Here is a 15,558-nt window from a genome sequence, read left to right on the forward strand (position 1 = left end):
TCCTCCTTAGTGTGGTTAGCTTTGGGGTGATCAGTGGCTGGGCTGGTCATGAAGATGGGTAACTGGTTGAACAATATCGGGAGTATGCTTGAGGTACAGGATCAGGAAGTGCTGCTGGGTGTGGCCGCTATGTGGCTCCGCCACTAGCGAGATGGCTCTTTAGTCTCAACTGATGGCCAGCTTACTACCTGTCTTTTCCAAAAAACCTCTCCAAGACAGGTAGCCATGAGGCGTTGGTTTTATCACGCCTCCCCTAAATTGCATTTATTTAAGTGCCCGCCATTATTGGGGGATACATTGAGCAGCGCATTTAACCTAAATATTTTAAAAATGCATTTGGTACCCTGACGTCGGCTATCATGTCCACCTGCTCATTCCAGAAGGGCAGGGTAGTATGGCAAAACACCTGACCCTACTGTTCAACGGTATACCTCATAACTTCTGAAATGAACTCACAAACCTGCCCTCAATCTATGAAATTAACAGGACTATGAGAACGCCGACCTCACAAGCACAGATCCTGCTACCTGGCACTTACCAAACCAGTCCTAAAAAACTGGACGAAGTGTTCAAACTATTCGGCACAAGAGGGCAGAGTCTGGAATGAGCACCACACTAAACCAGACAGCAGTACCTCTACGTGTCCACCAGGGGCGTCTTCCTCATGGTACTGGTGAAAGCTCGGGGCCTGCATGCCAAACCCTTAGCATTTTAGGCCACGGCCCAGAGCAGGCCCCAGGGGAAAATGCGCCACCCCCCCAACAAACATCGTCCCTACAAGAACAAGGAACCAGAAACCGAAGAAAACAACAATGAAGACAGATAAGTATGGTTCCTACCATCACATAAAGGTTAAGGGTTGTACTAACAAGGGGTGGATGAATCACGCCTGGTTAGGAAGCTATCACTCTTGGTAGTTATATACCAAAAAATAAATACAAGGGGAATAGAATTAATATCTTGCCACCAATTCAGCAAGCACCCCAAGTGGTCTACCCTCCCACGATGGTGAATGTCGCACCATCGTTGATAAACCACTTGAGTATTTCACCAGGTATACCCATTCATGGGATTTGTAACTACTACCATGGATCCAAGGATACTTTATGGTAGACATCGACCTTGAAGATGCACACTAATCAGTACCTTCTCATATAAGTTTCGGATATACCGCAATTACCTGGATGGAGTAACCATGATGAGCATTGCGGCATTTAAGTCAAAGTTATCCAGAATCAACTAGCCCTGACACTTAGAAACATTCCGTCATGGCATGTCTATATATTAACGACAAACTATCCTTGGATACAGCTTTAGCTGCATCGCTTCTCGGCCTTTTGGCCAAGATCAAGTGTAGTATCTGTTCTTATCAGTTTAATAATCTGATACGTCCCTTATCTAGGGACCATATATTAAATTGAATTTTGGAACAGGGAGATGGAATAGGGGCTTGCTCCATCCACTCCACGCATCGACCCAGTATTGCAGTGCCTCTGGGAACGGTGCACAAAATATATATCCAGATATTTACGTTGACCATCCACAACTTTGTTATCTGGTATTCATTAAGACTATCAGTCATGGTGCATTAACCACCAATCAACTACGTGGCAAAGTAATTGGGATATAGCAGCATTACCAGCTACTGAACTTTGTACCTTTCCTATGAGCTGAGATACTAGTGTTCAAAACTATCTCCATACCTGTAATATGGGGGCAAATGGATTAATCTGTAGTGTTATCATGGAATTTATCGGCAGGAAGGATTATGGTTGTACACTTCCACCTGCTTTGAGTAACATCTTATGTGTTACTGAGCTTGTAATACTTAATGCCAATATGAATTGACTTAAACTTATTATATATTAACTTACTTAATTCTAGTGAAGCATTTGCTCAGTAATCCACCAAATTTGCATGTTCGTTTATAAGATAACAACATCAGTGGTGGCATATACCAAACCACTTGGGCGGAGAACATCGATATTAGGTGACAATTTATTAACAATTGCAAACCGTATGTCGTCAAACATGTTTGACCATCAGTAACTCACCTATCAGGTGAGCTAAATACTGTAAACATACATTTAAACCAAAAATATTTGCTGAAATCACTAAGCAATATGGACACCAGATATCGATTCCTTATATCCAATTAAATCACCACGTACTAACTTACGTCACATGAAACCAATCTCAAGGCAGCGGCAATGGAGACATTCCCGCGTATTGAGGGGTGGGGGGAACCTAATCTCTATGTTTTCCTTTCCTTCTACCTCTTCAATAGGTACTACGGCTTCATCAGTCGGGTACTACGCAAATTACAGTGGACCAAGTCCACAAGCATGGTTCCCAGTGATCCTCAACATGGTCATTAAAAGAATTGCAGAATTGGGAAGACCATTGCTGTGCTTGGATCAGCAGCACTATCAACCTGATGACAGTATTCCGTCGCATATCCTAGGGAACATACCTGAGGAGCATCAAGAAATGGTACACTGTTTCCAAAACAGGAATTACACATTCAACTATAACACAAAACTGTACTGGAGCTCCTGGCAGGTCTTCACCACAATGAAGGACATGTTCTGTTAGCCTACTCAACTTGGGTACCGCTCACTGGTGATCAGATACAGGAGAGGTATATCAATCCATTCCCCAGAAATAGGTACACCCAAATTGGGATGTCAGTGAAATCCTGACATACCTTAGGGGATGATCACCAGCCAGGTCACTCACCCTGGAACAGCCTACCCTGAAGATGGACATGCTGGTGGCCTTAGATCAACACAAAGAGCCAGCTCTCCCATCTACTGCGATGGGACAACATGGTTATAACACCAGATAGTGTCACATGCCCATTCAAGGGTTGGCCAAACAGAACAGACCAGGAACATCAGGTCCAGTCATGAAATTCCGGGCATACCCACCTGAACCACGTTTTATGTGTCATGACCCACTTAGAGATCGACACAATAAGGAATACCGAGGGAGAGGAAAAAGCCTTATAGGTCAGCCACAGGAAACCTCATGGTCGGGTGACGAGCTAAACTATCTCTAGTGGCTCAAGCAGGTACTGGGAGTTGCTGGAGTAAATACTAACGTGTATAAAATCTTATTCCACCAGGACAGCTTCCACGTCAGTAACTAAGAGGATGGACGAGCCTATGGACCACATCCTGGCTACTGCAGGGTGGTCTAGGGAGTATACGTTCCAAACTTTTATAACAAACCACTGACAGAACCTGTATCGTTTGCAGAAAAAGAATCTGCAAAAAATATATAATTTAAGCCCGGGGGAGCAATTGGTCTTGTTGTTGTTAATAACACCATTATTGTTTTTACAAACAGATTCATGGTTGATTACGATAACATACTTCCTCCCTCGAATGACTTCGGCAGCGAGTGAAGTATGAACTGTTACACGGTTTGAAATCACAGAGCTTTGAAGTCTTCACGTAGTCACTCACATGACTCCGAAGTAAAATAGTAAGATTAAACGAGAACTTACCAGTTTGAAGTTTGATCTGTATTTTATGAGGAGTTACGATGAGGGATTACGTGCCCTCCACTCCCATCCTCATTATATGGATCAAACTAATAAATTGATGTCTCCTTATCTTTACTATGTTAACTTCAAATAACTGTGTCTATCTGTGATTCCACACCACTGCTTGGAAGTATGCCGCGCCTTCGCACTGAGCGGGTTCTTCACGTAATCCCTCATCGTAACTCCTCATAAAATACAGATCAAACTTCAAACTGGTAAGTTCTCGTTTAATTTTACTATTTTCCAGCATCTGTAGTTCCTTCTTAAATAGGAAAGGGTAAAGGTTACGTGAGACCGGGTCACTACTAATGTGGATAGACACAAGGAAGTCTGTAAGTTCAACAGAAAAACACCACCCCAAATACCTGCCTTCTTAGTTTAAATCTTTTTATTTGAATTTTGAATTTAACAGCAATTTGCATACATACAATGATAACAGACAGTGATAATCAGGACATAATTGTACAACAGTATGTAAACGACCCTCAAAACCCTTACCCTTACCCTTACCCACCCTCGCCACCCGGGAACAAACAACACTCACATACGTACACATCCACACAAATACGATAAAAAAAAATAAAAATTTAAATTAAAAATAAATAAATAAATAAATAAAAGAAAAAAAGAAAAAAAAAGAAAAAAGAAAAAATAAATAAAAATTGTGGGGAGGGAGGGGGGGGGAGGGGTTGAGGGGATAGCAGCTGCAATAAGACAGAGCTGTGATAGATCACCTGCCTTCTTTAGTGTAGGATGGAACTGCAGATGCTGGTTTATCTCGGCGAGACAAAATGCTGGAATAACTCAGCGGGTCAGGCAGAGAGCAGGAATAGGTGATGTCTGGGGGGGTCGAGACCCTGTTCAGACTCTGACCAGAAATGCCACCAAGATCCTTCTCTCCAGAGACGCTGCCTGTCCCACTGAGTTAGTCCAGCTTTTTGTGTCTATCTTCACCTGCTTACTATAAACATATAAACATATAACAATTACATCACAGAAACAGGCCATCTCGGCCCTTCTAGTCCGTGCCGAACACGTATTCTTGCTTAGTCCCATCTACCTGCACTCAGACCATAACCCTCCATTCCTTTCCCGTCCATATAACTATCCAATTTATTTTTAAATGATAAAATCGAACCTGCCTCCACCACCTTCACTGGAAGCTCATTCCACACAGCTACCACTCTCTGAGTAAAGATGTTTCCCCTCATGTTACCCCTAAACTTCTGTCCCTTAATTCTCAAGTCATGTCCTCTTGTTTGAATCTTCCCTACTCTCAGTGGGAAACAGTGTGGAAACAGGCCCTTCAGCCCTACTTGCCCACACCAGCCAACATGTCCCATCTACACTAATCCCACCAGCCCGTGTTTGGTCCATATACCTCCAAGCCTGTCATATCCATGTACCTGTCTATAACGTTTTCTTAAATGTTTTGATAGTCCCAGCCTCAACTACCTCAGCTGGCAGCTTATTCCATACATCCACCACCCTTTGTGTGAAAAAGTTAACCCTCAGATTCCTATTAAATCTTTTCCCCTTCACCTTAAACCTATGTCCTCTGGTCCTCGATTCACCTACTCTCGGCAAGAGACTCTGTGCATCTACCCGATCTATTCCTTTCATGATTTTATACACCTCAATAAGATCTCCCCTCATCCTCCTGTGCTCCAAGGAATACAGTCTCAGTCTACTCAACCTCTCTCTATAGCTCAGACCCTCTAGCCCTGGCAACATCCTTGTAAAGCTATTCTATACCTTTTCCAGCTTGACAACATCTTTCCAATAACATGGTGCCCAGAACTGAACACAATACTCTAAATGTCTAATAAGGAACTGCAGACGCTGGTTTAAACCATAGACAGACACAAAACTCAGCAGGACAGACAGCATCTCTGGAGAGAAGGAATGGGTGACGTTTCGGTTCGAGACCCTTCTCCAGATTAGTTAGCGATAATGGAAACAAGAGATATAGACGGTGATGTGGGGAGATAAAGAACAATGAATGTAAAATGTGCAAAAAAGTAATGATGATAAAGGAAATGTTAGGTGAAAATGAGAAACTGGTGCAACTTGGATGGGGGGGGGAGAAAGAGGGGGAATACCGGGGCTACCTGAATTGAGACAAATCAATATTCATACCACTGATCTGTAAGCTGCCCAAGCAAAATATGAGATGCAGCTCCTCCAATTTGCATTTGGCCTCACTCTGACAATGGAGGAGACCGATGGCAGAAAGGTCTGTGTAGGAATGGGAAGGAGAATTAAAGTGTCCAGCAACCGGGAGATCAGGTTGGTATAGGTGGGCTGAAGGTGTTCAGCGAAATGATCGCCCAGTCTGCGTTTGGTCTCGCTGATGTATAAGAGTCCTCATCTTGAACAATGGATACAGAAGATGAAGTTGGAGGAGGTGCAAGTGAACCTCGGCCTAACCTGAAAGTACTGTCAGGGTCTCTGGTCAGAGTCGAGCGATGAGGTATAGCGACAGGTGTTGCATCTTCTGTGGTTGCAGAGGAAGGTACCTGGGAAGGTGGTTTGGGTGGGAATGGGTGAGTTAACCAGGGAGTTGCGGAGGAAACGGTCTCTGCGGAAGGCGGAAAAGGGTGAAGATGGGAAAATGTGTTTAGTGGAGGTGGCGGAAATTGGAGGTGGCGGAGATTTCGGAGCGACGGCTGATGGGGTGGAATGTAAGGACTAGGGGGGCTCTGCCTCTGTTGCGACTAGAGGGAGGGGTGCAAGGGCGGAGCTGCAGGGTACAAAGGAGACATGAGTGAGGGCCTCATCTATGTTGGGAGTGGGAAACCCCCGTTTCCTAAAGAATGAGGACATCTCGATGTTTTAGTATGGAAGACCTAATCTTGGGAGCAGATGCGGCGTAAACGGAGAAATTGGGAGGAGGAGATAGATTCTTTGCAGGAAGCAGGGTGGGAAGATGTGTCGTTGAGATAGTTGTGGGAGTCAGTGGGTTTGTAATACATGTCAGTCAATAGTCTATTTCCTGTGATGGAGACTGTGAGATCAAGAAAGGGGAGGGAGGTGGCGGAGATGGTCCAAGTAAAGTTGAGTGCAGGATGAAAATTGGTGGTGAAGTTGATGAAGTCCATGCGTTCTGCATGGGTGCAGGAGGTAGCATCGATGCAGTCATCAATGTAATGCAGTTAGAGTTCGGGGACGGAGGCAGTGTACACCTGGAACAGCGATTGTTCAACGTACCCTACAAAGAGGCAGACATAGCTAGGGCCCATGCGGGTGCCCATAGCTGCGCCTTGGACTTGGAGGGAGTGGGATGAGTCAAAGGAGACGTTGTTGAGGGTGAGGACCAACTCTGGTAGGCGGAGTAGAGTTTTAGTAAAGGGAAATTGGGTTGTTCTGCGGTGAAGGAAGAAAAGGAAGGCTTTAAGGCCCTCCTAGTGGGGAATTGATGTGTAGAGTGACTGAACATCTATAGTAAAGATGAGGGAGTGGGAAGTCGGATAGCAGAAGTCATTAAAGAGACGACGAGCATGTGAGGTATCTTGGATATAGGTCGGGAGAGTTCGGACTGGGGGGGATAGGATGGAGTCGATGTACGAGGAAATCATTTCCGTGGGACAGGAGCAGGCAGAAACAATGGAGGGCAGTCAGGGCAGTTGTGTTTGTGGATTTTAGGGAGAAGGTAAAACAGGGCTGTGCGGGGCTGGGAAACGATAAGGTTGGAGGCTGTGGAAGGCAGACAGCCAGCAGTGATGATATCAGAAATGGTGTTTGAGATTAAGGCCTGGTGCTCATCTGTGGGATCATAGTCTAAGGATAAGAAGGATGAGGTGTCTGAGAGTTGTCACCTGGCCTAGGCCCAGTAGAGGTCATCACGCCAGACTACCACGGCACCTCCCTTGTTGGCGGGTTTGAGTATAATGTCAGGGTTGCTGCAGAGTGAGCGGAGCGCTGTACGTTCAGAGGGGGTGAGGTTGGAGTAGGTAAGGGGAGTGGAAAAGTTGAGACGGTTGACGTCACGCCGACAGTTAGAAATATAGTCAGGGGGATGGTGAAGACACAACAAGGGTGGGGGTTGGGGTCAGAGGGGGGGCTGGGGAGTGGACAGAGGCTGAGATTATTGTATGGGTGGGGTGTGTCGGAGTAACCGCAGCCCATCCTACAATAGTCCTCAAGCCCCCCTCCTCTCTGAACACCCACCATCCCCCACTAGATCCCACCTCGGCCTCTGTCCACTCCCCAGCCCTCCTCTGACCCCAACCCCCACCCTTGTCATGTCTTCACCATCGCCCCTGACCCCCCCTTTCTGATACGGAACGGTCTGTCCTCAACAGAGGCCTCACCTTCGTTCCCCTCCGCCCTCACCTCAACGGGTTCGGGGTCCGCCACGATGTAGAGCTCATCTTCCGTCACCTCCACCTCCACGCCTTTTTCTACAGGAAGGAGTCTTCCCCACCCAGTGATGACCCCTTCTTCCGTCTCCACCGGTCCCCAGAACGGCCTTCTACCCTCACTAGATCTCTTTATGTCTATCTACAATACTCGAAATGCGGCCTCACCAATGCTACAACTGCAACGTGACCTCCCAGCTTCTATACTCGATACTCTGATGAAGGCCAATGTGCCAAATGCCAACCAAGAACCCAGCGTGGGTTTTTCAGCAAGGAAGAGAGAAGAGGTAACATTTTCCTTAAAGCACCATAAACCAGTGGTCATGCCAACTTTTGGCAAATTGCGTTTTTTTTTCTCTCTCAAAAGAAAACATGAAATGCGTTGAAGTACCACACAGGGAATCTGAATCCTAGCTGAAGACTTAGGTTGAGGCACTGCCTGTGTAGAGTCAATGGAGAGATCGACACCCAGAATATTTGCTTGTTCACTTGTCCCGATGTCCTCGCTCTCGTAGGTTGGGTGTTCTCTGTTATTCTATTGCGACAGAATAATCCTATTGCAGTTCTTAGTGCAGCATCTCTGTCTTTTAACACAACCTCTCTTCAACCTAATTCTCCTGATGAAAATGTGCTGGAAAGAACTGCAGATGCTGGTTTAAATCGAAGGTAGGCACGGAGTGCTGGAGTGGCTCAGCGGGACAGGCAGCATCTCTGAAGAAGAATAAATCTGAAGAAGGGTCTCGACCCGAAACGTCACTCGTTCCTTCTCTCTGGGGATGCTGCCTGTCCAGCTGGGTTGCTCCAACATTTTGTGTCTACTGGGAAATCTCGACTCGCCCTGCAAGCTTCCTGCAGCACAACCCTCATCTCAAAAAAAAAAGTGCCAAATGCCTTTTTGACCACCCTATCTACCTGCGAATCCACCTTCAAGGATCCATGCACCTGCACTCCTAGATCTACTCTACAACACTCCCCAGAGTCCTACCATTCACTGTGTAGGTCCTGCCTATGTTAGGCTTCCAACTTCACACTTCGCAAATCCACTCACCCACTTCACATTTAGTTGTGTTGGTGCTTGCTGTCACTTACCTCCACTGTTTGCTCCCACTGTTCTTGCAACATTAAAAGATTATCAACTGGTTCTTCTGCTTCTGTTCAACCTTTTTACATTTTCACCAGTGGCTTCCATGTCCCTGGAGACAATAGAGCAAGTATAATTTGTAGAAACAATACTTAACAATCGCCCTGCCCCAACACAACACAACTGCGATTCAACAAATGTTATAATAAGTTGATTTAAGTCTAATCTCCAATGGCACGTCATTCTCAATCGTGACTGTAAAGATAGCATTTAACGATGCCCTATTGTTCATTATGTCATTAACTGCATCTACCTTTAAAGAAACAACATGCCCCTTGACTTTGACCGGTTGTTTCGAGCCAGCAATCTCTTTGTTTGCAAATCTTCATCTCAATCATCTTGATTCATCTCAAGAATGAATTACCATCTCTGTCTTTTCAGAGGGCATTTAATGTTCAAGTATATTGCTATGTCCTCATTAATATTGTTCAAATAGCTTTTGCAGCATTGTTTCGACATTTCCTGCGTGTCTTCTAAGAGCTTGATAATGTTCCCTGCTCCTTATTGAAGAAGTGTCTCGACCCAAAACATAACCTAACTAACATACATGTTCTCCAGAGATGCTGCCTGACCTGCTGAGTTACCCCTGCACTTTCCACCCATTTCTCTTTATTTGTTGACCATAGTTGCTAACTTACACATAAGGCTTTTGTAACTTAAGAAGTTGTTTCACAGAACCTGCTTTGAATAGTGGGAGTTACCAAAAATCATTCTACCGTGTCCCCAACTGCTCACATCTTCACAAATACTCCTGTAATTAGTTTCTTATCACATTATTAGAACACAGACAAGATTAAAGAGATTCAAGATTCAAGAGAGTTTATTGACATGTGTCCCTGATAGGACAATGAAATTCTTGTTTTGCTTCAGCACAACAGAACACAGTAGGCATGACTACAAAACAGATCAGTGTGTCCATATACCATTGTATAAATATATACACACATGAATAAATAAACTGATAAAGTGCAAATAACAGATAATGGGTTATTAATGTTCAGAGTTTTGTCCGAGCCAAGTTTAATAACCTGATGGCTGTGGGGAAGTAGCTATTTCAGAACCTGAACAATAGCAATGTGTAGAAAGGAACTGCAGATGCTGATTTATACCAAAAATAGACACAAAGTGCTGGAGTAACTCAGCAGGTCAGGCAGCATCGAAAAGACCAGGTGACATTTTGGGTCGGGACCCTCCTTGAGACTGAATGACCTGCTCTGATGAATGGGGTCCAACCGAAACCTCACCTATCCATGTTTTCCTGAGATGCCGCCTGTCCGGCTGAGTTTCTCCAGCACATTGTGTGATAAAGGAAGGGTTTGTCCCACACCGGACAAACAGGGCAATCGAATCTCCCACAAACTGAAGGACAGTGACACACATTGAGTTCTTGCTGAGATATTAGGCTCGTTCCTGTTCGGGTTCGCTCAGATATTGTCCGTGGGATCACGGGTCCATTTCGGGCCGGCGCCCTTCTGCAGGCTAATTTTAAAAATAAAAGGTCTAGAGACCTGTCTGAAGAAAGGTCCTGACCTCAGGGCCGGATTTAGATGAAGAGAGGCCCTAGGCTATTTCACTTGTGAGCCCCCCCCTCCCAATCCCCCACCCCCAAGCCTAGAGGACCATGACTACCCGACAGTGACAGTGTGACACTTTTAGATCCTACTGTATGTTGTCATTAAACAGTTGGTTTTAAAATACATATTGCATTCACCGCAGAGCAGGCGATGCCTTACCTGGATCGCCGTTTGAAGCTCTGGAGTGTTGGGCCTGCTGCTTCAACATCAGAGCTGTGGTTTGCGGAGCTCCCAGCCTCGGACCGCGCGGATTTCAACATCGCGGAGCCCTGGGATCCCTGGAGGGCCGCCAGTGTGAATCTCCGCCCAGCGCAGCCTGTGGACTTCGGGAGCCACAGTCTCCGGTAGGAAGTGGCCGATTCGGAAGTCCAAGCCGCTGAGGGTGTTCTTCCATTCCGACATCGGAGTTCCATTATCCCGGCGAGAGGGCCTGAGAGGGCATGAACACACGGCAAGGATGGGGGTTGGAGCCGGAGGAAGGCAAGTGAGTGGACTGAAGCCGAGGGGGGTGGTGGGTGGTCATGGGGGGGGGGGTATGAGGACTGTAGTGTGGGTGGGGAAGAGCTGGGGACCCATGGTTTGAGGGGGATGGGGAAGACCCAGTGGAACAGCCACTGATGTTACCAGGATTAGGGCTACCAACACTAGGACCCAGCGCAGTCAAACCCAGGGGAGTTGGAGCCTGCAGCGTGGAAACTTCAGGCCCGGTGCTGAGTCCAGGATTCAGGTAAGGCGATGGCTGCGGGCTGCTAGAGAGCGGTGAAGTGGTGAGGGTCAGTGGAGTCAATGGTGGAAGACCGCAGGGACTGGAGTCCAGGTCAGCAGGCAAAGCGTGGGAGGTCACGGTGGGCGGATGGTCGGTGCGGCGGCAAAGTTTGGCGGGCCCGGTGAGGCGGCGAGGTGAGTAGGCCCTGGTGCGGCAGTGATGTTCGATGGGCTCGGTGTGGCGGCGATGTTCGGCGGGCCCAGCGAGGAGACGAGGTGAGTAGGCCCCAGAGCGGCGGCAAAGTGGGTAGGCCCCAGTACAGCGGTGAGGTGGGCGGTAAGGTTCGGCAGGCCGCTCCGCGATGGTACCTCAGTGCTGAAGCTGCAGCTCGAAGCTCTGGCCAGTTCTCGGCAGGAAGGGCCACGCCAATCTGAATGGTAGGCCGCGAGAAGGGGGCGAAGAAGCGGCTCGGAGGAAGGACTCATCCTCACCCAGGTAGGGACTGGGAAAAATGGTTAAATAAACTACATACCTTTTGCTTTGTCCTGCACTTGCGATCCGTGATGGAGAAGGCGTTGAAGGCGTTTTTAGTCGTGTAGAATGGATTTTCAGCATCAGGCCTTTGAGTAGCAGTCCGAGCAAATCAAAGATCCAAGGATCTTTGAAGCTAATTCCCCTCCGATAACGAATATACAAACATAGAACCATAGAAACATAGAAAATAGATGCAGGAGTAGGCCATTTGGCCCTTCGAGCCAGCACCGCCATTCATTGTGATCATGGCTGATCGTCCCCAATCAATATCCCGTGCCTGCCTTCTCCCCATATCCCTTGATTCCACTAGCCCCTAGAACTCTATCTAACTCTCTCTTAAACCCATCCAGTGATTTGGCCTCCACTGACCTCTTTGGCAGGGAATTCCACAAATTCACAACTCTCTGGGTGAAAACGGTTTTTCTCACCTCAAGACTAAATGGCCTCCCCTTTATTCTAAGACTGTGGCCCCTGGTTCTGGACTCGCCCAACATTGGGAACATTTTTCCTGCATCTAGCTTGACCAGTCCTTTTATAATTTTATATGTTTTTATAAGAAACCCCCTCATCCTTCTAAACTCCAGTGAATACAAGCCTAGTCTTTTCAATCTTTCCTCATATGCCGACTATGTTCTGTGTGCTGAAGCAAAGCAAGAATTTAATTGTCCTATCAGGGACACATGACAATAAACTTGAACTTGAACTTGAACTTGATGTCAGTCCCGCCATCCCAGGGATCAATCTCGTGAACCTTCGCTGCACTGCCTCAATCACAAGGATGTCCTTCCTCAAATTAGGAGACCAAAACTGTACGCAATACTCCAGATATGGTCTTACCAGTGCCCTATACAACTGCAGAAGAACCTCTCTACTCCTATACTGAAATCCTCTTGTTATGAAGGCCAACATTCCATTAGCTTTCTTCACTGCCTGCTGTACCTGCAAGCCAACTTTCAGTGACTGGTGTACAAGGACGCCCAGGTCTCGCTGTACCTCCCCCTTACCTAACCTAATCCCATTGAGATAATAATCTGCCCCCTTGTTTTTGCCACCCAAGTGGATAACCTCACATGTATCTATATGAAACAATGGAAGTATCAGAATGGAACCTCATCTGCATTTTCATCCCGCACCCTCCCATGTCAAAAGTTTTATACACCTTGGTGGAGCGAGGCCGAGGCCCCCCTAGATCTCGAGGCCCTAAGCTTAAGCTTATGAAGCTTATACTTAAATCCGGCCCTGCCTGACCTGAAACATCACCCATTCTTTTTCTTCAGAGATGCTGCATGACCCGTTGAGTTACTCCAGCACTTTGAGTCTAAAAAACAATCGCAACCCAACATGAGTCAGGTGTAGACTGTGAGACTGTTAGAGCCTTTGAGTCTGGTCCATCACTCAGTGTGATTATCTACCTCAACTGTACTTTCCCACCATTGATTCCTTAATACCCTAAAACTGATAAATCAGGGCTTGACTAGGCTGCAGCAACGTTCTGAGGACAGAATTCTGACCATTCCCAATTCCTTGAAAAATATTTCCCTTATCCTAGTCCTAAACACTGAAAGCTGTTACTATTAGTTTTAAACGCTCCAATTATGGGAAAACCCTATCCTTCAAATACCTTTCCAATTAAATATTTTCCCATGATGTTTTCCTGACATCCCAGATGTCAGTCAAGAATAAATTGCTGGACGAACTCAGCGGGTCAGGCAGCATCTGTGGAGGGAGAGGATGGTTGGCATTTTGGGTGGAGAGCCTACATCAAGACTGACTGCCACACGTGCCGCAGGGTCTCGACCTGAAACATTGGCCGGCCTCTGCTTCCACAGATGCTGTTTGACGTACCGAGCTCCCGCAGCAGTTTGCTTTCTCACTCCAGATTCCTGCAACTGCAGTCTCCGGTGAACATTGAATATGTAGACAGACACAAAACTCAGCGGGATAGGCAGCATCTCTGGATAGAAGGAATGGGTGACGCTGCAGGTCGCAACCCTTCTTCAGTCTGGGGAGAGGAAGACACAGAGTTAAGGAAGGGTATGGTGTGAAAACGAGACATCGAAAGAGATGACACAACGGCCCGGGGAGCTGTTGGTGAGAGGAGGAGGAGCCCAATCTGCAGCGTTCCATCTCACTTCCAGAGAGGGGGTCTCTGATTGGTGGAAGAGGACCAGAGGAAGCAGCTGATTGGGTGCAACCCCAGGTTTGCATTTCTGCTTTCAGGTTAAGGGATCAGTGAGTTACGGGTTCTGTGAGTTACGGGTTCTGTGAGTTAAGGGTTCTGTGAGTTACGGGTTCTGTGAGTTAAGGGTTCTGTGAGTTACGGGTTCTGTGAGTTACGGGTTCTGTGAGTTACGGGTTCTGTGAGTTACGGGTTCTGAGAGTTACGGGTTCTGTGAGTTACGGGTTCTGTGAGTTACGGGTTCTGTGAGTTACGGGTTCTGTGAGTTACGGGTTCTGTGAGTTACGGGTTCTGTGAGTTACGGGTTCTGTGAGTTAAGGGTTCTGAGAGTTAAGGTTTCTGAGAGTTAAGGGTTCAGTGAGTTAAGGGTTCAGTGAGTTAAGGGTTCTGTGAGTTAAGGGTTCAGTGAGTTAAGGGTTCTGAGAGTTACGGGTTCTGTGAGTTAAGGGTTCTGAGAGTTAAGGGTTCTGAGAGTTAAGGTTTCTGAGAGTTAAGGGTTCAGTGAGTTAAGGGTTCAGTGAGTTAAGGGTTCTGTGAGTTAAGGGTACAGTATTTATTAGTAAAGGTACAGTTTAAAGGATAAAGATTTTTATAGTGTGAGGGAGTTGATTTAATTTGGGAGTAAGCTATGTCAGTGGAGATTGGCCCAGTGGTTTGCTCAGCCTGCAACATGTGGGAGATCAGGGATATGGTCAGTGTCCCTGGTGACTACGTTTGCAGGAAGTGTGTCCAGCTGCAGCTCCTGGCAGACCGCATTGAACGATTGGAGCTGCGGTTGGATTCATACTGGAGCATCCACGATGCTGAGAACGTCGTGAATAGCACGTACAGTGAGTTGGTCACACCGCAGGTAAAAGGTAAGAGGACAGAAAGGGAACGGGTGGCCAATAGCCAGCATAGCAGTAGGCAGGTAGTGCAGGAGTCCCCTGCGGTCATCTCCCTCCTAAACAGGTACACCATTTTGGATACTGTTGGGGGAGATGGCTCATCAGGGGAAGACAGCAGCAGCCAAGTTCATGGCACGATGGGTGGCTCTGCGGCACATGAGGGGGGGAAAAAGAGTGGAAGGGCAATAGTAATAGGGGATTCAATTGTAAGGGGAATAGATAGGCGTTTCTGCGGCCGCAAACGAGACTCCAGGATGGTATGTTGCCTCCCTGGTGCAAGGGTCAGGGATGTCACTGAACGGCTGCAGAACAATCTGGAGGAGGAGGGTGAACAGCCAGTTGTCGTGGGGTACATTGGCACCAATGATATAGGTTAAAAAAAGGGATGAGTTCCTACAAGGTGAATTTAGGGAGGTAGGAGATAAACTTAAAAGTAGGACCTCATAGGTAATAATCTCTGGATTACTACCAGTGCCACGTGCTAGTCAGAGTAGAAATAGGAGGATATTGCAGATGAATACATGGCTTGAAAAATGGTGCAAGGGGGAGGGATTCAAATTTCTAGGGCATTGGAACCAGTTCTAGGGGAGGTGGGACCAGTACAAACAGGACGGTCTGCACCTGGG

The 15,558-nt window shown here is 46.9% G+C and overlaps 1 non-coding gene across 1 annotated transcript; it reads left to right on the plus strand.

Moving 5' to 3' along the window:
• The first annotated feature begins 1,321 nt into the window (after window positions 1-1,321).
• Window positions 1,322-1,513, plus strand: LOC116991407. Its single transcript, XR_004416780.1, has one exon. It is a non-coding gene; the product is annotated as a U2 spliceosomal RNA (small nuclear RNA).
• Window positions 1,514-15,558: the final 14,045 nt, after the last annotated feature.

The sequence above is a fragment of the Amblyraja radiata genome, chromosome 33, assembly GCF_010909765.2.
Source record: "Amblyraja radiata isolate CabotCenter1 chromosome 33, sAmbRad1.1.pri, whole genome shotgun sequence".
In the NCBI taxonomy this organism is placed as follows: Eukaryota; Metazoa; Chordata; class Chondrichthyes; order Rajiformes; family Rajidae; genus Amblyraja; species Amblyraja radiata.